The 23,675-nt window shown below is 38.2% G+C and overlaps 1 long non-coding RNA gene across 13 annotated transcripts in view; it reads left to right on the top strand.

Moving 5' to 3' along the window:
* Positions 1–23,675, top strand: part of LOC138743442 (uncharacterized) — a 284,588-nt gene that overhangs the window by 148,877 nt on the left and 112,036 nt on the right. Inside the window, exons 1-4 of one of the 13 annotated variants that reach the window (XR_011344889.1) lie at positions 16,612–16,688; positions 17,170–17,223; positions 22,685–22,732; positions 23,498–23,544. The exons of 10 other annotated variants lie outside the window; for them this stretch is intronic. This is a non-coding gene — a long non-coding RNA (uncharacterized lncRNA). Of the gene's footprint in view, positions 1–16,611; positions 16,689–17,169; positions 17,224–22,684; positions 22,733–23,497; positions 23,545–23,675 lie in introns of those variants that run through there. 2 more of the 13 variants (XR_011344888.1, XR_011344887.1) reach the window with 2 other exon arrangements.

The following is a 23,675-nucleotide window of genomic DNA, read 5'->3' as shown; positions in this document are numbered from 1 at the left end:
GACATAAACATTTAACAATCAGTATGCAATTCCATTGCTTTTCATTGGGCTACCTTTTATAAATGGAATGAAATGAGCACCAGAACCAGAATGCAAACCATCTCCCTGTGCAATCCATGTTTTCCTAAAGCACCAATGCCCTTTTGGTTTGTGTATTTACACTTTGAAGTTCTGACTAGGGGATTAGCTTCTGGACAAAACGAATTATTCTTTTCCCCAAGATTCTACTTGAGCAACTGGAATCTGCAATCACTCCTCTGCTCAAATGTGAACAATTACTCAAAAGTCAAATCCTGCTTGATGATCAAATTATGACCTTTACCCAGCCCTAACCTCCTTCCCCCTCTTTTTGTGCATCATTTGAAGGGTCCAACCCGGAACACTGACTGACCATTTCTTTACAGCCATCTGAACCTCCTGTTTTCCATTGTTTGTTTCCTATTACTAATGATTATGTGGATGCCCTGCAGTCCAGGATTCACGCTTTTGAACTCAAAAATTTACATCAAATTTTTGTGTGGAGAGATGGCCAACAGTCCAGGAACAAGACTCTAGCCATTGAATCGGTCTTTCAATATTTAGCTCATATAATGTATGGATACAAAACCACATTTTAGGAATAAACTCACAAACTGCATAAACTTGAATCCGAATCGAAGGCTCCATATGCATTTTCCCTGGATGCTTTAGCTCCTTCCGCATCCCAAAGCTCTGCTGGTAGTTTAATTACCTTCTGTAAATGTAAGTGAAGATAAATAGCATATGAATAAAGGGGAGTTACTGGGTATGTGAAAGAGAGTTACAAGACTGAAGAAGATTAAAAGAGGGAAATGGATTGATAGTACCTGGAATTATAGAGTCCAGAGCAGGGGTGGCCAACCTTTTAATTTTTAATTTAAACAAACAGCACGCCATTTCGCCCCACACGTCTGTGCTGCCCAATTAACCTACATGCCCAGTACGTATTCGTGGAGCGAAATGGCCAGTTACCGTGGTGTATGTCTAAGTTAAAAATTAAAAGGTTGGCCACCCCTGGTCTAGAGAAATACAACATGAAAACAGGTCTTTTAGCTCATCAAGTCGATGTCAACCATCAAGCACCCATTTTGATACTAATCCTACCCTGATCAATTATATTCTCCCCATATTCAGCAAGGCAGTCAAGAAAAGTTAGTTGTGATCACCTGTCTGACTTATGTTGACTAGTGTGATAATAATGGAAGGGAATGTTAAATTAAACCAACAATTATGATCAATGGTAATTGAATATTGCAACTATCCATCTATTTATAAGCATTTTTATCTCTTCTCATATTGTGGTAATTTAATTTATATTATTATAGTTGGTGTATCTGTTTGGCTGCAGCAGGTTAGAATTTTGGTGCATCTGTACATTGTACTTTGTCTATGGCAATAAGCTCCCATTATCTGAACTGGAGAATAATATAAACAGAGTTTAAAGAATTTAGTTATTTTGTTAGGATACAGATTTAAGAGAGAACTTTATTTTCCTCAGCTAAATTAGTTTAAATGTTGATTGTTTTAAAATATTTGAAATACAGTAAAATCCCCATTATCCAGCACCTACGGGGATCACAGATGCAAGAAATGTGAATTTTCTGGTTGAATGAGACTCATTCTTACAATGCTTAAATAATCCACTTGTATTAAGAATGCAACATTTAAAACACAAAAGACAATGTAAAATTAGAAAAAAAAATCAATATTGTCTTTAATTAGACAAAGTTTACTTTAATCAAGTAATTTCTGTAACTTACAAAATTAAAATACGATCACTGGTTGCTGGCGCCGTTATAGTGTTGCTCAAATGCTACGCAAAATGTCCACCATTATAATCAACCCTCCTCCAAGTTTACAGATAAAGCCTTACTAATATACCTATACTAATAAAGATATAGATTGTGATTAAATGCTTTGAAAGGCTGGTCATGGCCAGAATTAATGCGTACCTAAGTAATGATCTGGACCCACTGCAATTGCTAATTGTCACAATCACTCCACAGCAGATGCAATATTGCTAGCTCTCCACACAGCTCTGGATGACCTCAATAAAGTTGTGCTTGAATAAAATGGCGACACCCAGGATGAAGAGCTGGCCTGTTCCCCTCCCAAAGTATCTCGCTATCCCTGTCTGGTAAGAATCAGAATTTATTGTCATGAACAAATCATGAAATTTGGTGTTTTGCCTCAGAATCATAGTGTAAATGTACATTTTATAACCATCTTACGACATTAAAAAAAAACAATAGTAGAGCATGAAAAGTAAAGCAGTATCTTTGGTTCATTGATTATTCAGAAATCTGATGGCAGAGGGGAAGAAGCTGTCCTTGAGCCACTGAGTGCTTGTCTTCGAGGAAAAGATACAGGAGCCTAAAGACAAGCACTCAGTGGCTCAAGGACAGCTTCTGAGGCAAAACACCAAATTTCATGATTTGTTCATGACAATAAATTCTGATTCTTACCAGACAGGGAGAGCGAGATACTTTGGGAGGGGAACAGGCCAGCTCTTCATCCTGGGTGCCGCCATTTTATTCAAGCACAACTTTATTGAAACTTTATTTAAGCAGCTGCTGTAGGTGGGGCACACCTGGGGCACCCCGCTGGCTAAATGTTTGCTCCCAAAGGATTGTGTGTTGAGTCAGAGAACATTTACTTTGACAATTTTAAGCTTCTATTTAAACTTTTATTTAAAGCTTTATTTTTATCCATGTCTATTTATTTATTTGTATCCTTGATTTTCTTTGCATTTCAAGTTGACTGAATGCTGGATTATGGACATTTAACTGTATAAAGCAAATAATTTTTAAATTAAATTTTTTGGCAGTTTCTGTAATATTTTAATGTGTGTGTGGAAAAACGAAGTTCATTAATGACAAGTTAGCTTTGACAAATGGTAAAAATCATTTAGGGCCTCATTGGATGTCAAAGTCAGATTCCGATTGCAATATCGATAAAGAAACCTGACCTGAAACATTGACTGACCATTTCTACTCAATGAATGTTGCCTGACCTTCTGAGTCCCTCGAGCTTCTCATTGCTTTCAAATATTAAAATACAGTGCCCTCCATAATGTTTGGGGCAAAGACACTTTTTTTCCTTTATTTTCCCCTGTGCTCCACAGTTTTAAATTTGGAATCAAACAATTCACATGTCATTAAAGTGCACACTCTAGATTTTATTCAACATTATTTGTATACATTTTAGTTTGACTATATAGAAATTACAGCACTTTTTATAGTTCCATCATTTCAGGGCACCATAATGTTTGGGACATTTGGCTTCTCTGTTGTTTGTGATTACTCCGGTGTGTTTAATTGCTTCATTTGGTGCAGGTATAAGAGAGCTAGTCTTGCTTCTAAGCTTTGGACCATCATTGGAGTCTGTAGATGCCATTTTTAAAAACATGAGGACCAGATTTGTGCCAATAAATGTCAAAGAAGCCATTGAGGCTTAAAAAAACAAGGAAAAAACCAGTAAGAGACATTGACCAAACCTTAAAGATTATCAAAATCAATTGTTTGGAACATCATTAAGAAGAAGAAAGAACATAAAGGTGATTTCAGTAATCATAAATGGACTGGTCGCACAAGGAAGATCTCCATTGCTGATGACAGAAGAATTCCCATCATAATGAAAGAAAAATCCCCAAACGTGTGTCCGACACATCAGAAACACTCTTCAGGAGGCAGATGTGGATGTGTCAAAGACTACCGTCTGCAGAAGACATCATGTTAGCCATCGAAACAGGATGACCAGATTAGGGTTTGCTAAGAAGTATTTAACTGATCCTGCAGAATCCTGGAAAAGGTTTCATGGACAGATGAGACTAACATTAACCTGCATCAGAGTGATGGCAAGAGCAAAGTGTGGAGGTATAAAGGAACTGCCCAAGATCCAAAGCATACCACCTCATCTGGGCTGACACAGGTACTGGCACGCTTATATTCATTGATGATATAACTGCTGATGGCAGTAGCAAAATGCATTCTGAGGTGCACAGAAACATTTTATCTGCTCAAGTTTGAGCAAATGCCTCTAAACTCATTGGATGGTATTCATCCTACAGCAAGATAATGATCCTAAACATGCTGCTAAAGCAATAAATGGGTTTTTCAAAGCTAAAAACTGGAAATTTCTTAAATGGCCATTTGAATCACCTGGTGATGCTTTCCATAAGCTGAATAAAAAACAAGAGACCAAGCCCCCAAAACAAGCAGGAGCTGAAGATGGCTGCAGTAGAGGCCTGGCAAAGCACCATCAGCACCTGCCGATATCTATGAATCACAGTCTTCAAGAAGTCAGTGCATGCAAGGGATATGCAACAAAGTACTAAACCATTGATACTTTAAAATGCATACTGTTGTTCTCTCTGTGTCCTCCTTCAGTCGTGATCGACTAAGGGTACTGTGCCTCTGGAGTGGCCTCTTCAGAGTGCAAGCCAAGGCAGAGTTGATATGGAGATCTGTCTGTTACCCAGGCAGTGGGACCCTCCCCCTCCTCCCCCCCCCAACGCATGTTAATGACAGGTCCAAAGGAATGACAAAGGTCGATGCCAGCAGCATCGCAGGAGTTGCTGAGCTGGTGCTGGGACTCTGACTCAGGATTTTTCCTTGGGGTTTACTCCCAAAACCTTTCCTGTGAGTGGGTAAATCCACAAGGCAGCAAATATTTGAAATCGCAGTTTTCCCTCTCCTAGATGATTTACCATCCATGGTTAACAAGCCCCATTTGCCCGGAGCAACTGGTTTCAAGGTGCCGGTGATCCGCCTTTGCCCTTTCTCCTGTCGGTGAGAACAGCTCTGTCAGGCATTAGAACTATGCCATACGTGAAGGCCAGAAGTTGGACTTGGTTGCCACAGGCTGTTTGAGTCGCACGCCATGAAGAGCTTTTGTGCATCAGTGAGAGCTTAGCTGCACTGCCACCCTTTGACTATGACAAGCTTTAGAGCCTACTATGGCTATGTCCCAAATGTAAAGGTTAAAACTTTGTGTTTTTAATTCTTAGCTAATTTTGTCCCTGACTTTTTAAGAGAACTATTGTTACCATAGTAACTATGATGCAATATGTCATAATATCTGCCTAGGCTAACCACTTGCCATTCTACAAGATGTGAAGGATGCGTGAGCACGAGAAATTTTTCTTTCAATTTGTATCTCTTTAAATACCATTGTGTATCTCTTGAAAGTTTGTGTATCTCCATATACTTTTTATATCTTCATTGTATAGTAAATTCTTTGTTATGAAAGTCTTAATGAAAAGCTATGCAAAATGTTTATCTGTTCTATCAGCGAATTAAAACTGCATAAAATAACAACCACAGAGTTTGATTTGCAGATAAAAAATGATATCAAAATTTTTAGCTCATGCTTTGGAAGATGATACTTTGAAATTAGGATATATTAGAATAAAGAAAGTGTCGTCTAAACCAAATATTAGGGTGCCCTGAAATAATGGGACTATGTATAAAAAGTGCTATAATTTCTACATGGTCAAACCAAAATGTATACAAATAACCTTGAATAAGATCTGGAAGGTGCACTTTAATCATATGTGAATGGTTCAATTGCAAATTGAAAAGTGTGGAGCACCAGGGCAAATAAAGGAAAAGAAAGTGTCTCAAACATTATGAGGAGTATTGTATGTCTTATTAATATACTTTCTGGATTCACTTAAGGAAAAGAAATTCAACATTGCAAGTATTAATTTTGTGTAGAAAATAATCTTTGTTTGCATTGATGAAATAATTGCTGATGTTTTCTCCCTGTTGAACTGCCCACCTGATAATTGATCCAATTAACTTCTGAGGTATGTTAATCCTATCCTGCTTTATTTGTTAAGCCAAAGAGCAACTTGCTAGTTATTTTCCAAATAATAAGGAGTAAGTATGTGTGTGTTTTTTATGTCATGTACTTTTCAGGATCTGGGCATTACTGACAGGTCCATTGCCATAATACATTCATCTGAACTTGGTGGACTGAGTGATGGAGACGTGGTGATATATTGGCAACTCGAGGCAGCATACAACTTGAAGTAAAACCTGCAGGTTATGATGTCCCATGTGAAAGTTGCCCTTGTCCTTCTTGGTGATAGAATTTTCTGGTTTGTACAATGCTGCTGAGTGACTGCAGTGTATTTTATCGAAGGCACAAAATGCAATCACTGTGTACCATTGATAGAGGGAATGAATGTCTAAAGTGGTTGCTGCCAATCCAGTGACCTGTTTTGTCCTCTGTGGGGTCAATTTCCATGAACGTCGTTGGGGCTGCATCCATCCATGCAAGTGCAAATATTCCATTCTTGACTTGCGGCTTGCAAATGATGATAAAACACCAGTGAGTTCTGAGGTATGTTATGTATCACAAAAAAACATAATAGCTTATTACCTGCTCTTGTAGCCATTGTTTTTATGGAGCTGACCAACTGAGCTTCAGGTCAAGGGTGATCGCACTCCCCCCTGGAGTGTTGATGATTAGACACTTGGCATTAGTAATGACTTTGAACATCCTGCATAAGAGGTTTGACTCACTTTTTTTTAGAGATTTGCAAACTTCTTGGCAACCTCCTTCACTCAAGCATTGTGCAATAAACAAATTACTGGAAAAATTTGAGTGCAAAATGTGTTTAGACTTTCAAGAAAAGAACTATGTCCAATTCTCAGCATACCGATTTCTAATTTGAACACTGAAAACTTCTGGAGGGAATTAATTTTGTCTTTGTGAATCCTTCCCATTAATCAAATTATATGTTGGTTGCAAAATACTTTTCGAGCACTGAAGATTCCAAACAAATAAATAAAATTTAATTTTCTTCCTTGCATATCTATCTTTCATATTTTCCTTTTGTCTTTCTGTCTCCTTTTTTCATGTTACTTTTCCTCCTTTCACAGAAGCGGAGCACTTTTAAAAAGCTAGTATAAATCTGTTAAATGGCAATACAGAATGTGTGTTTATTGAGATGGGGACAGGGCTGATGTGAACTACCAACACTGGTTGTATGAAAGTCAATGTTGGATTCACCAGCTGGATTTTGACTTTCACTTTGACATTTTACAACCTTTAACTAAACTTTCCAGATCCTAACCAATGCTCACAGAGTCCAGCTGTTGATATTGAATTCTGCTGTTTCCTCCTCATGCATTTACGTCTCCTCACGACATCTCTGTTCAGCAGGCTACAAAACATGTATCCCTTGAATTATTATCATCATTTTGTTATTTAAGATCTCTTGCCTTGTTCATCACAAATTTCTATTTGTCAGTTGTTCCCATCCCTGCCTCTGTATACTTAAAACCTATTATATCTCTGGCTTATGCCAATTCATTTGAGGAGTCATTCATCTGAAAAGGTGACTTTAGCCCCTTTCACACCACCAACCCTCCGAGGGAATGTGCAAATTTACCAGGCGAGCTGCTCCTCGGGAGCCTTTCCTACTGCACCTTGATTTACCAGTAAATCGGTAACCTGGGATTTTTAAAGGTGGGGGGGGGGGGGCTGCCTCCAGCGAGTGACGTATTGTGTACTTGCAGGGCAGTGAAATCATAGTGGGAATAAAGCACATGCACACTCTATGTTTAAAAGACCGTGGGAAAGTCTGCAGCAATGGACTTCAGACTGATCAAACTTGGGACAAACCCACAGAGCAGCTTATCATTATTCCATAATCAACGGAGTATAACAACAATTCACAAAGCATTACATTGTATTAGGTATTAAGTACGTGCTAACAGCCCTGCTGGCCGTGCTCTGACAGCTACGCTGACAGTACAGTTATATTTCACAGCTCTGACATTACTGCCGGCTGCGCTCTGAAGTACTGATGCAAGCACATACGCACTAATGGTACCCGGTAATTCGAGTAGACTATTCACACAGCCATAAGATGAGTAATGAGTTAACGCAGCTTGGCTCTGACACTTACCCCCACCTAGAGTCAGAGCCCGATTGAATTCAACTTGCCCTGCCCAGTTGGGATGTTTCACACGATGTGATTACCAGGAATGGACCTGCTAAATTAGCCGGTTAACCCATATGTGATTGGCGGTGTGAAAGGGGGCGAGATCTGACACATTTTTAGCAGCAGTTTCTACCTTTATTTCTAACAGCTGGAGAATTTTGCCCTCAGCTGCACAACTGTAGACTATGACATTGTTAAATTTATTCAGGGTGCAATGGTGCTAAATTGTATGAAACTTTAGTGTTCTCTTTGTGATGTGTTGATAAGTGAGAAAGTGGAATAGTTTATCTTATTCATCAGATATAGGGAAACTTTTTTTTCAACTTTGAGTATGAGTTGACAATTCAGTTCTATGCACTCTCACATTCTGTGCAGTTAAAACCCATCTGTCATAGAACAATAGCCTGGATGAAGGCAACAAGTTCCACACAAGATCACTTTCAAGAGTCAATTTATGAATGTTTTCTTCCAGTCATAACAAATAGAATCCATGAAAATATGTTATAGACAACCAAATGATTCCTTCTGTCAGCACTCGGGGGCAATCCAAGATTAATGCTCACCATATACGAGGCCATTCAGCCCCTTGTGTGCATGGCAGCTCTCAGAGAAACCCTATTTATCTTAATTATTTTCCTGTAACCCTTTCTATAAACACTTACCCATAATTATCCATCTTTCTCTCCCCTCCCCCATTTTCCTGCCACTCATCTATACCGGGGGCAATTTACAGCAGTCAATTAACCTGACAACCAACATGTCATTTAATGTGGAAGCAAACAATAGCATACAGGAAAAATCCATGTGGTTATGAGGACAAGGTGCAGACAATACCCCAGATTAGATATTCCAACTCACTGGATCTGTGGCACAGCTACACTGTTTGTGGTGCCATTATGAGAACCTTCCCAGAACTGATCCACTTCCAGAGGCCTTGCACATGCTTTGATTCAAATATCTATTCAATTTTTGCCGGAAAGGGATCTATTTCTTAGCGAACTACTGCATAAAAGAAACATTTCTCCTGTTCTATCTCTCCTTAATCTTTTTTTTAAATTTTTTATTTTTCACCCTATAAACCACATTGATCAAGATACATACATTTTCCCTCTTGAACATATACAGTGTCATTTTCTCCCCCCCCCTCCCCTCCCACCCTCCCTACCTCCCCTCCCATTCATTTAAAGTTCAGAAAATAGGATACATTAAACCTGTCAAACAATGTTGTCACTCAATAAAAACAAACAAGAAATTCCACTGAGTCAGTTCTTTTCATTCTCTTCTCCTTCTGTCATTTTAGGTGGTAGATGTCCCCAGTAGGTTTTCTCTATTATGTTTCATGTATGGCTCCCATATTTGTTCAAATATTGTAATGTTATTTCTTAAATTATATGTTATTTTTTCAAATGGAATATATTTATTCATTTCTATATATCATTGTTGTATTCTCAAGTTATCTTCTAATTTCCAGGCTGACATAATACATTTTTTTGCTACAGCTAGGGCTATCCTAACAAATCTTTTTTGTGCACCATCCAAATCAAGTCCAAATTCTTTGTTTTTTTATGTTACTTAGGAGGAAGATCTCTGGGTTTTTTGGTATATTGCTTTTTGTGATTTTATTTAATATCTGGTTTAGATTTTCCCAAAATATTTTCACTTTCTCACATGTCCATATTGCATGAATTGTTGTTCCCATTTCCTTTTTTACAGTGAAAACATCTGTCAGATACTGTTGGGTCCCATTTATTTAACTTTTGAGGTGTAATATATAGCCTGTGTATCCAGTTATATTGCATCATATGTAACCTCGTATTTATTGTATTTCTCATAGTTCCTGAGCATAACTTCTCCCATGTTTCCTTCTTTATCTTTATGTTTAGATCTTGTTCCCATTTTTGTTTAGTTTTACCATTTGTTTCCTCATTCTCCTTTTCTTGTAGTTTAATATACATGTTTGTTACAAATTTTTTGATTATCATTGTGTCTGTAATCACATATTCAAAATTACTTCCCTCTGGTAACCTCAGACTGCTTCCCAATTTGTCCTTCAAGTAGGATTTCAGTTGGTAGTATGCCAACACTGTATCGTGAGTTATATTATATTTATCCTTCATTTGTTCAAAGGATAATAATTTATTTCCCGAAAAGCAATTTTCTATTCTTTTGATCCCTTTTTTCTCCTATTCTCTAAAGGAAAGGTTATATATTGTAAAAGGGATTAGCTGATTTTGCATCAGTATTAGTTTTGGTAGTTGGTAATTTGTTTTATTCCTTTCTACATGAATCTTCTTCCAAATATTGAGCAGATGATGTAATACTGGAGAATTCCAACGTTGTACCAATTTTTCATCCCATTTATATAATATATGTTCAGGTATCTTCTCCCCTATTTTATCTAGTTCTAATCTAGTCCAATCTGGCTTTTCCCTTGTTTGATAAAAATCTGATAGGTATCTTAATTGTGCGGCTCTATAATAATTTTTAAAGTTTGGCAGTTGTAAGCCACCTTGTTTATACCATTCTGTTAATTTATCTAGTGCTATCCTCGGTTTCCCCCCCTTTCCATAAAAATTTCCTTATTATTTTCTTTAACTCCTTGAAGAATTTCTCCGTCAAGTGTATTAGCAATGCCTGAAATAGGTATTGTATCCTTGGGAAAATGTTCATTTTAATACAGTTTATCCTTCCTATCAGTGTTAGTGGTAAGTCTTTCCAATGCTCCAAGTCATCCTGTATTTTTTTCATTAGTGGATAATAATTGAGTTTATATAGATGGCCGAGGTTTTTATTTATTTGTATACCTAGGTATCGCATTGCTTGCGTTTGCCATCTGAATGGTGATTCTTCCTTAATCTTTTGATGACATTTATAACTTGATGAAATATTGTCAACCAGAAGAAGGAACCTTCCCCTCTGCCTCCTGAACAAATAGTCACTCATTTACATTGATTGGTTGAGTTTCAATTTTATAACCTCAATATACTTTTAAAACCTTCATTAAAATTCACCAGGCTGATACCTGGAATGGCAGGAATGACTTATGAGGAAAGATTGCACAAATTGGGATTTGCAAATTGTGAGGTTATCCACTTTGGTAATACAAACCGGAGGGCAGATTACTATTTGAATGGTAATAGATTAAGAGATGGGGAAGTGCAGAGAGACCTAGGGGTACTTGTACATCAGTCTCTGAAGGCGAGCATGCAGGCAGAGCAGGCGGTTAAAAAGGCAAATGGTATGTTGGCCTTCATATCAAGAGGGTTTGAGTATAGGAACAAGGATACCTTACTGCAGTTGTACAGGGCCTTGGTGAGACCCCACCTGGAGTATTGTGTGCAGTATTGGTCACCTTATCTAAGGAAGGATGTTCTTGCAATGGAGGGAGTGCAGAGGCGATTCACCAGGCTGATACTTGCAAAGGCAGGAATGACTTATGAGGAAAGATTGTGCAAATTGGGATTGTACTCGCTGGAGTTTAGAAGATTGAGAGGGGATCTCATAGAGACATATAAAATTCTGGCAGGACTGGACAGAATGGATGCAGATGGGATGTTTCCAATGATGGGAAAATCCAGAACCCGGGGCCATGGTTTGAGGATAAAAGGCAAACCATTTAGGACCGAGATGAGGAGGAATTTCTTGACTCAGAGGGTGGTGAAACTGTGGAATTCATTGCCACAGAGAGCAGTAGAGGCAGGTTCATTAAATCTATTTAAGAGGGAATTAGATCTATTTCTTCAGTATAAGGGTATTAAAGGTTACGGAGAGAAGGCGGGGACGGGGTACTGAACTTTAAGATCAGCCATGATCTCGTTGAATGGCGGAGCAGGCTTGAAGGGTCGAATGACCTACTCATGCTCCTATCTTCTATGTTTAACCGCATTTGTTTCACACACAAAAATATTCCAACTGTGATAGAGACACAAGAGATTAGAGATACTGGAATCTGGAGCAAAAAAGCAATTGCCTGGGGTAAAAGGAATTTTCTATATTTGGGTCAAACCCTTCAATGAGGGTTTTGATGAAAAGTCTCAACCCAAAAACTCGACAATCCCTCCCAACCCACCCCTCCCCCACCACTGTTGCTGTTGCTCGACCCACTGGGCAGGTTGTATTTACATCCGCAATAGATACCTGTGTGACAATCACTTTTCTTTCGATGAGAACCTATATTTTAAACTATTATGCAAAAGTTATCGCACAGTTGGAAAACACCAACTTTGTTCACAGATCAATTTGGAGCAACCCTTGCTGGTGGTCCTCTTGGAAAGCGGTTCCCTGATTTGAGAATGATTTCAGAGATGCACATTTAGGAGTGGGTTAAAGATTTGAATCTGTTCAAAGAGTGCCATCTGTAATTTGTTGCCTAGATCATCTGGCTTGAATTCAAGAGATATTTAGGCTTGAAACTATTGACTAAATTATACCCAGATTTGTTGGCTGATCATATTAAATAAAATCTGATTTCTTTTTTTATTCTGCTGCCTGCAGATATACAGGTGGTTTGTTCTGGAAGCTAAACCCAAGATTAAGTTTGAGCCAACTAGAACCATAAGGCTAGTTTAAATACATGAATCAAGTCAGTTTAGCAAAGGGCATCATAATTTTAACCTGATGCAATGAAAGATCTTTCACATGTACAAACATGCTAATACTTGTGTGTTGAGATAAATAAATGATGGGACTAACTAATGCACAAGATCATGATTATGTTGAGAGACAAGGTGATTTAGCCTGATCAATCTCATCCATCCAAAACTACACTATGTTGCATCATGGGATTTTCTGTTTATTTAGTTATTCTTAAGTTAATGCTCCAGTAAATCCAATCTGATGCATTAATCCATATATTTGTGAAGAATTTCAGGCAGCTATAATTTTATGACTGCAATTTAAACCTATAGCATTTGTTTGGATTCCAGACCTGAATTTACGCAGATAATTTTAGGACAGAGAAGGAAAGGAAAATTTTAGAGCTATGGAGGAAAAAAAAGGTTGTGAACTGTAACCGTTGTGTTATTGAAGATGTATCTCAACAAGTTCAGGAGCTTGGCTTCGATGAATATTTTGCTGTTCTGATGGGACTGACTCAACCCGAGCTGTGCTGGAACCAGGGTCCTGGTCAATTACAGAATTAGGGCAGTGGATAGGGCTTGGAAATAAATAGTGGGGTGGGGTTCAATAGATTGGAAATATATGAATAAAATTAAATGGGAATGGAGAAGAGGCTATTCAAATCTCTTGATTAAAAAAAATAAGATTGAAAGTTTTGAAAGGATACAAATTTAACCTCTGGCAACATGGAGCCAAATGCGAGAAGGGCAATGAATGCAGGACTGCAGGTGGATTATTTACATGCCAGCAGTGGATGATCAGCTTAAAGTGTAGTTAGAAATTGGCTGTTACGATTTTATGGGCATAATAGAATCATGGCTGAAGGAGGATCACGGCTGTGAGGTAAACATTCAGGGTTCTACCCTATCAATAAAGCAAGCAGGTGGATGGAGTGGTGGGTAAAAGAATTAAATCAAATCCTTAGCAAGAAGGGACATAGGATTGCAAGATATATAATCCTTGTGGATAGAGGAGATACTGCAAGTGTACAGAGACCCTGATGGGAGTTGTATTCAAGTCTCCAAATAGTAGCTAACATGGGGTATACAAATTATAACAGGATTAGAGAGGGCATGGAAGAAAGGCAATCTTATGGTGGTCTTTTGGGGTGCTTCAATATGAAGGTAGACATGGAAAATCAGGTTTGCACAAGATCCCAAGATAAGGAATTTGTAGAAGGCATATGAGATTGCTTTTTTAGAGCAGCGTTTTTTAAAAATAATTAGACATACAACACTATAACAGGCCAATTCAGCCCTACGAGTCTGTGCCACCCATTTTACACCCCATTAACCTATACCCCGATACGTTTTTGATGCGTGTAAGGAAACCAGAGCTCCTGGAGAAAACCCACACAGGCATGAGGAGAACATACAAACTTCTTACAGACAGAGCAGGATTTTAACCCAGGTCCAGTCCCAATCGCTGGCACCATAAAGGCATTGCACTAACCGTTATGCCAACTGTGCCATCCATACACCATCCAGGTTGCCTTTTGAGTTTTAGCCCACGGAATAAACCAGATTTGATTAGGGAACTAAGGTAAAGGAACCCTTAAGAGGCAGTTGTCATAATGTTATCAAATTCACTTTGTAGTTTGGGAGGGAGAAGCTAAACAGCTGAATAAAGGTAACTACAGAGACATGAGAAATGAACTGGCCAAAGTTGATTGGAAGGGAACCCTAGCAGGGAAGACAGCAAAGGCAGAGATTCTGGGCATAATTTGGAAGATGAGGATCATTTCATCCCAAGCAAAAAGCTTTCTAAAAGAAGGATGAGGCAATAATGGAGTCAAAGACAGCATCAAAACCAAAGAGGGGGCATATAATATTGCCAAATTTAGCAGAAAACTTTTAAAAACTAATAGAACCAAATAAAAAATGATATTTGAAAGTAGCTAGCCAATTATATAAAAGAGGATGAACATTGGACCACTGGAAAATGATGCTAAAAAGGTGGCAATGGGAAGCAAAGAAATATTAGATGAACTGAATAGGTATCTTGAGTCAGACTTCTCTGTGGAAGACACCATTGATGTGACTGAAATTTGGGGAGTCTGAACAGAAGTGAGTGTAGTTTCTATTACTAAGGGAAAGATGCTTTGGAAACTGATGGGTCTGAAGAAGGATAAGTCATTTATGCACTACACCCAGGAATTAGATAGTTTAGAAGATTCTAGAGTCATTAGTAGTGATCTTTTCAGAAATGCTAGAATCAGGAATGGTACCAGAGGACCAGAAAATCATGAATGTCAGTCCACTCTTTAAGAAAAGTGAGAGATAAAGGACAGGAATTTATATGCTGAGAAGCCTGATTACAGTGGCTGGAAAGATTCTAGAGTCCATTATTAAAGATGAAGGTTTGGGATACATGAAAGTATATTATAACATAGGCTGATGTCAGCATGGTTTCCTTCAAGGAGGGCAAGGAGGGCTTGCCTGACCAATGTGTTGGAATTCCTTGAGGAAGTAACAAGCAAAGGAGATTCAGTGGATGTTGTTTTTTTGGATTTTTGGATTTTTCGAAGGCCTTTGACAAGGTTCCATACATGAGTCTGTGAAACAATATAGGATCCCATCATATTACAGGAAAGAAGATTGTCTGACTGGCAGAAAACAAAGAGTAGGAATAGGGGGCCTTTTCTGGTTGGTTGCTGGTAACTAGTGGCAATCCGCAGGAGTTGGTGTTGGGTCCACTACCATTCACATTATATGTTGAAGGACAGAATTGATGGCTTTACGGCTAGGTTTGCAGATGATACAAGAGAAGTGGTGGGGTAAGAAGTTTTAAGGAAGAAGGGAGTCTGCAGAGGGATTTGGACTGGTTGGGAGAATAGGCAAAGAAATGGCAGATGGAATGTAGGGAAGTGTTTGGTCATGCACTTTGGTAGAAGGAATAAAGAAGTAGACTATTTTCTATATAAGGAGGGAATTCAGAAAGCAAACATCAAAAGGGTCTTGGAAATCCTAGTGCAGAATTCCCCAAAAGTTAACTTGCAAGTTGAATCAGTAGAAAGGCAAATGCAATGTTAGCATTCATTTTAAGAGAACTAGAATATAAAAGCAAGCATATATTGCTGAGGCTTTATAATGAGTTGGTCCATCTGGAGTATTGTGAGCAGTTTGGGACCTGTAAGGAAGGATGTTCTTGCATTGGAATGGGACAAGAGAGGATTAAAAGAATGATTCTGGGGATAAGAGGGTTAATGTATAAGAAGCATTTGATGGTTCTACGTCTGAACTCACTGAAGTTTGGAAGGATGAGGGGGGATTCTCATCAAAACCTACCAAATATTCAGAGATAGATTTTAAAAAAACATGTTTCCTTTTGAGGGAGACTCTAGTATCTGAGGGCAGGGCCTCAGAGTAAAAGGATGTCCTATTAAAACAGAAATGAGGAGAAATTTCTTCAGCGAGAAGGGAATAAATACGCCAAATTATTGGGTATTTTTAAAGTGGATGTCAATAGTGTTATAACATAGACTAGCAGCAATAGAAATTCACCAATGGCATCTTCAAAACAACTTTTATTAATAACTATTGATAATATAAAATCTTACTTAACTCTAAACTTAACTCCCAACTATGCACAAATGTATACTTGTGTGGGTGGCAGATCCTAATCCATTACAGCTCAGGCACGATATGAAAAGATTATTCAAATTCAAATTTCAGTCTTAAACATCTTGTGTTGAAACTTAGAATCTTTAAATTGATGTTCAGAAGTAATTACAAAGTATTTTGAGACACCGAGTCATCAGACTTGTGATTTCTGTGATGCTTTCATAAATCCAGGCAAGGGTTAAATGAAATAACCATCAGAATGGTTATGATCCAACTGCAAGAATGATCTTGCTTTCTTTTACCCAGATATGGGTTAGTCAGCAATGACCATTACAATAGGCACAGCAGCACTGTTCTCTCTCTCTCTCTCTTGACAAAGAGAAACAGTTGAAGTTTCCATCCATTCTGAACCCACTTTAATTTTCTCTTCAGATAATTCTGGTTCATGATATTAAAATGCTGCTTCAAGTGTCTTGAATCACATGATTTCTTTGATCACTACTGGCTCTGACAGTTTCATTTTCCCAAAAAAGGTGAGTCAACAAACAGATGGTATTTTTGTTTGAACAAGTGCCTCTCTCAGCAATCACAGCATTGTCTCAGGATTTCAACTGAAAAATAACTGGTTTTATGACTTTTAACTGAACAATAAACAAGTTACTTCAATTCTGAACATAGGAGCCTCTGTGTCTGCTTCAAAATGGTGTTATGTGTGTCTTTCCCTTGTTTCCAAACCCCACAGTAACTTTCTAAAATATATATAAAATACCTAAAGATTAATAATAACACAAGTCTATAACAGGTTCTTGATTAGTAAGATTATTTAAAGTTGTGGGGAAAAGTCAGGGCAATGGGATTGAGAGGGAAAATACATCAGTCATGTTTCAAATGGCAAAGTAGGCTTGATGGCCCCCATGACATAATTTTGTTCCTACAACTTATGGTCTTATAGACTTATAAATGGTACACACGGTGAGCACAGGCAGTAATGTTTTGAATAACTCTCATTTACAGGGAGCAGAATGAGAAGAACCATCCAGGCATATACAAATGTAGTTACGCCTAGAGGTATTTTATGTTTTATTTGTAGGCCTTGTCTACTTCTTTCATCTCAAATGCATCACTAATTTTGCTTAGCTTTGGCAATGTTATGTTCATGATGGTGGAACTGCAGACAATTCCGCACATAAATGGTAGTTTGGGATTTCCACTCTCACATGCATGGGCATGAAAGTTCTGACATTCTTGCCAGGTCTTCACCAATTTGGTCTTCACCAATTATTGGACTTTGCATGGAATACAGTGGAGGAGTGCAACACTTAAAGTGGGGAATCTGCTCACCTCAGTTAGGAGACTCTATTCAATTCAACGCAGAGGAATGATTTTGAAGAAATTAGTGTTTAGAATTTTGAGTTATTAAACATTCTGAAAACGAATTCCTCCTGCTACATGATAAAAGTTGAATGTATATTTTAGTTGAAGTTTCTTCATGTTGTTGCATATTTAATACTTTAATTGCTTTAGAATATCCTTCAAGTAAAATTATACATAATTTATGTTCTGCTCTTTTGATCTATTGTTGAACATTTCTGAATTTTTTAAAAAATGATAGTTTCTGATATATTACACAATTGGCCAAGTCAGGGGCATTGTTCAGATGTCCTTCAGAGTTTTGTTCAGTAGTTTATGGCAAACATTGTTCGGTTCCTCCCCACTTGTTGGAGCTATGCATGGACAGTGCAAGAGTTTGGAGTCTGCTTCTTCCAGTAAGTTTCCTTTGATAAATATCAAGAAAGTAAGTTTACATTTTGTACAGAGAGCATGTATGGACATGGACAGTTGGTTTCTCACCACGAAATCTGGGCAATTGTCTTTTAGAAGCCAGACCCCTGAGTAAATATGAGAGCCTAGAGGATGCATTGCAATTGTCATTGCTCAGTATTAAACTGAATGCTATAGATTGGCTGCTTATTCAATTGTTTTACTGTTTGGAGTTAACTTGGTCTTCATTGGTAAGGCACAATACCCCATAAAGACAATAAATCCTTTCACAATCTCAGTCATCCCTTCAGGAAGAAACATTGTCAACAACACTGTGTTCCAATCTTCTATGTTCTAAATCTTCTTCACTTTCTTATGTGAAGAAGTTGCCATCATTTGTATTGATTGAAAATATAGGGCCCTTGAGAGGAGGTAAATTAGGAAGCTATACCTTCACTGTGGAGATGTTAAGGCAAGCTAAAGGAAGATCAAACACTGAGAATAAAATCTTGAAGATCTCTTGGTTTTCTGGAACATGATTAAATATGTTTCTAGGCTGATAGATCAAGATCAGATTTTGATACTAAATATATCCCTGTCTTATGATGACAACTGTTAGAAGTCATGGCCATTTATTAAGAACTTGAGTGAACTAATCTCATATCTTCTGACTTTTCCTGCCTCTTGGAACATTTTGTACCTAGAACTCCATTGGAGGTAGGATGCTTTGTCTGCATGATCTGTTGGAAGGAGTTACTGGGGTGGGGGGGGGGGGGAGAACACACACACACACACACACACACACACACACACACACACACACACACACACACACACACACACACACACACACACACACACACACACACACACCCTGAGGTACAGTTCAGCTTTAAACTGTTGCCTGCAGGCCACCCACACTGTTTGTATTTTGTGTTAACTGTGTATATTTGATATGTTTCACCACAGAGCTCTTTGGGTGTTGGTAAGCCAGACATAATAGCTAATCTGGCACATTAAACACTGTAATCAGGAACTTCTCAATCATACCAATTCTCCTAATTAAAATTAAAGAAGTCCTTGACTGGCATGCATCAAATATTACCAACTGAAGATTCAACATTAATTTCATGATTGCGTTCAATCCATATGTCAGCATCTTTGATTTAGGGCAGGAGGTTTTAACAAAAAAATAATGCCAGCACTGCTGTTCAAAGCATTTTATTAAGTATGAAAATCTATCTCACCCTACAATGAATGTATTCATGTGGCTTTGATCAGTGTTTTATTTCCTGGTTAATTTCTTGATAAGACCATAAGAAAAAGGAGCAGAATAGGCTATTCAGCCCAAAGGATCAACCCCTCCATTCAATCATGAGCTCATCTATTTTCTCACTTAGCCCCACTGCCCAGCTTTCTCCCTACAACCTTTGATGCCCTGGCTAATTGAGAACCCATCATTTCCAGTCTTAAATGCACCCAATGACCAGGCCTCTAGAAATGCCTGTGGCAACAAATTCCACAGGTTTTATTGCCCTCTGGCTGAAGAGATTCCTATGCATTTCTGTTCTAAGTGGATGCCCTTCAATCTAGAAGTTGTCCCTCTTGTCCCAGACTCTTCTGCCATGGGAAACAACCTTTCGACATCTACTCTGTCCATGCCTTTCAATATTCAAAATTTTCAATGAGATCATCCCTCATTCTCCTAAATTCCAATGAATATAGGCCAAAAGCTGTCAAACTTACCACATATGATAACCATTTCATTCCTGGAATCATCCTAGTGAACCTCCTTTGAATCCTCTCCAATTTCAGCATATCTTTTCTTAAATTTGGAGCCCAAAATTGCTCCATACTCTAAGTGAGGTCTCACCAGTCCATTATCAAGTCTCAATATCATATCCTTGCTTTTATTCTATTTCTCTAGAAATGAATGCTAGCATTGCATTTGCCGCCTTCACCACTATCTCAACATGCCTTCAGGCTATCATGCACGAGGACTCCCAGGCCTCTTTGCATCTAGGTATTTTCATTTTCTCCCCATTTAAAAAAAACTCTGCCCAATATTTTTGTACTGAAGTGCATGACCGTACACTTTCTGATATATTTCATTTGCCACTTCTCTGCCTATTCTCCTAATCTAGGAGAACACGTATATATTTTATACATGGATAAAATTAAATACATTTTGTTTAATAAATTGTAGTCTCAGAAAGTTGAAATGATGAACGTAGTGTATTTGATTCTTAAAAGAGCATTTTAGATGGTATCCCACGAAAGGTTGTTACACAAAATAAGAGTTGAGAGATTAGGCTTTTGGTAAATATGTTGGGGAGTTAGTGAATTGGTGAAATGTTAGATTAGGAAGAACCTGACCTTTTACAGGTTGCCAGACTGTTATTGTGGAAACTCTGATCATTTCTGGGCTTTGAGATGATTTATAATTGATAATAATCTCCTGGATGCAAAGACAGAATTCAATGATTTGCATTTAGATTGGATATTGATTCTTTCTTTTTCTTTTCTTTCTTTGGCTTGGCTTCGCGGACAAAGATTTATGGAGGGGTAAATGTCCACGTCAGCTGCAGGCTCGTTTGTGGCTGACAAGTCCGATGCGGGACAGGCAGACACGGTTGCAGCGGTTGCAGGGGAAAATTGGTGGGTTGGGGTTGGGTGTTGGGTTTTTCCTCCTTTGTCTTTTGTCAGTGAGGTGGGCTCTGCGGTCTTCTTCAAAGGAGGTTGCTGCCCGCCGAACTTTGAGGCACCAAGATGCACGGATGGAGGTGAGATCAGCCCACTGGCGGTGGTCAATGGGGCAGGCACCAAGAGATTTCTTTAGGCAGTCCTTGTATCTCTTCTTTGGTGCACCTCTGTCTCAGTGGCCAGTGGAGAGCTCACCATATAACACGATCTTGGGAAGGCGATGGTCCTCCATTCTGGAGACGTGACCTACTCAGCGCAGTTTGATCTTCAGCAGTGTGGATTCGATGCTGTCGGCCTCTGCCATCTCGAGTACTTTGATGTTAGGGATGAAGTCGCTTCAATGAATGTTGAGGATGGAGCGGAGACAACGCTGGTGGAAGTGTTCTAGGAGCCGTAGGTGATGCCGGTAGAGGACCCATGATTTGGAGCCGAACTCTTACAATGCCCATCTAATACCCCTGCATTAAAAATAAACTGTTTAAAAGAGAAACATACTATACTGAACAAATGTTACTTGCATTAATATATAAACCTTAAAGCATTTTATTTTCAGTCACATCCTTTGAAAACATTTAACCATCTCTGCATCTGCAGGCTCCTCCCCTTTCATGGAGCCACATGAAAGACGAACAATAACATTATATATTATTAACCCTCCCCAAAGTTTACAGATAAACCCTCTAGCCAAGATGACTCTTACTAAGCAGGGATAAGGAGGCACTTTAAGAGAGTCTTCCCAACAGCAAGTGGCATCCACCAGCTCTTCATCCTGAGTGACACCATTTTATTCAACTTTATTCAAACAGCTGCTATGAACAAAGAACAGCCAAGGCACTCCGCTGGCTGAATATTTGTCCCATCTTCATCAAAGGTTTATGTGTTACTTCAGAGAACGTTTATTTTTAAATTTTTCTTTTTAAAATACTTTTAATGAAGTTTTCCATATACAAAAATTGAACCATATGATTATATATTTCGATTCAAATTACAATAAAAGAGAAAAAATGCCATTAATTTATAACCCCTACCGTTATACAAGGTTGAAAAAAAACTATCATGTGGTCATCATTTGGTGACAACCTTGAAACAGACAGCACAGCATCGAAACTTATAACACCCCTAAAATATTAGATTGTGGTAATAGTCCGTAAAAGGGCCCAGTGTCTTAAAAAAATTGCCATATATAATTTTTTTCTAAACTTAAACAAGACATAATATCATAAATACTTTTAATTTTAAACATTAAATTTTACCTATTATTTTATTCTTATTTTTAAAAATATATATTTTCCTCCTTTTTTTCCAATTGCTTGAGGCTATTGGTTGCTCAAATTCTGGATACCAGGAGTTTAACTGCAGTTATTTTTGGAGGGAATCCACAATAGATTCAATACATTGATTTCTGGGAGGAATTCTCTTTTAAATTAATTTATTTTTTAAGATCTAAAACTGATACCTTGCCTTTGGATAATCTGGGTCATAAGATCTCAGATTGTTTGAGTCTATTAAGTTTAGTATGATTATAATGCAACACCACAAAATGGATGGTTTTCTTATTTTGAAGATGGGAGCATGATTCCAAGTATTGAGGTGCAGTGAGAAAATTGGTTTTGTGAATAATGCAGTGAAACACTTCATATATAATACAGTGAGCAAAACACCTGAGAGAGTGCAGCATTATAGAGAGAAATCAGTTAGTATAGATAGAGGAAGATTTGCAATTTCTGTCAGTACCCACAATCACCCCAGCAGGTCTAATAGAAGCTGCACTGGCAAAAGTGTTCCCTTGGCTAGGTCCTAGTTGGCCTGATCAGCAAATGTAGGTCACTTGGTTCAGCCCTTCGAGGTGCGTCCACCTCTCCAGTAGTTGAGGTTATTGCTGCTGCCGTCTCCTGACTTAATTGATGCCACATAGACCTTCATTATAGTCACAATCATTTCACCACTGTTTTTCAGCATAGATTCTGGATAGACATCAATTATCGAAAGTCAGTTAAAGCAAGAGAAATATTCACCATAGAAGTAAATTGATAAAAATTAAAACCACAGATTTTTTTTCTGGCAGACTGTATCAAGACGTGGCCAATTTTGGAAAAAAAAAAGACTTTTCCTGGTAAGACAATGTACATGAGTTTATCTTCAGATCAACTTTTTTAATTTGGGTTTTTGTACTTCGAAGCAGGTTTAATGAGAGTAGCTGCTGAAATAATGCAGTTAACATGAAGGGAAAGGTCATTAAAATCTCCTTCCTTCATGGTGTAAGATTTTGGAAAGTTTCTGTGAAACTTTGAGGAAGACATCAATTATATTCACCAACTGTGACAACATTTAGCAAATTTAATTACCATGCTTAATAAAGCAAAATATTTCCTTCCAAACGTAACAGGAAAGGAATTAGATGGAGCAAAGTAACATGATACACATACATTACCTGTTAATATTTGCATGTACTGGCAAGGAATCCAATTGCCCAGCTTTATTGTCGGCGAATATCCTGCTCATGCTATAGCGAAGAAACTAAACAAAGGAAGTAGCAAAGCCCACACCCTTTTGTGGTTTCAAGGTTATTATTTTGGATGCAGCCCAATGCACCCATCACAGTCTTCTTTGTTTCTATATTAGGTGACATAATTATAAGGTGTGGTAGAAGTTCCATAATCCCAGAACCAAATTTTAACCTGAGAACAGAGAATATGGAAAAATTAAAAATGAGTTTTCATCCCTGTGCAGCTTTGAACACAGAGACATTTGTCCTCAGTGAAACACAAAGGTCTGTTGACGCTGTGATTGTAGCAAAAAACACACAAATTCTGGAGGAACTCAGTAGTCTTGCAGAGTCCATAGGAGGTAAAGATATTATTGACGTTTTGGGTTTCAGGCCTCCGTTATGAGTGAAAAGCAAGCAAGCACCAGAATAAAAGAAATGTGAGTAGAGACCAACAGACAAAAGGTTTTAATTGGATATGGAGAAGAGGCCTGGAGACTGATAGGATGAGAATTGATTAGAGGAGTGAATGCAGAACTGAGGTAAAGGAGATCGTGGGAAAAGGGAAGAG

This window comes from Narcine bancroftii, chromosome 9 (assembly GCF_036971445.1).
Source record: "Narcine bancroftii isolate sNarBan1 chromosome 9, sNarBan1.hap1, whole genome shotgun sequence".
Classification (NCBI taxonomy): Eukaryota; Metazoa; Chordata; class Chondrichthyes; order Torpediniformes; family Narcinidae; genus Narcine; species Narcine bancroftii.
This window is presented reverse-complemented; position numbering and strand designations above follow the sequence as displayed.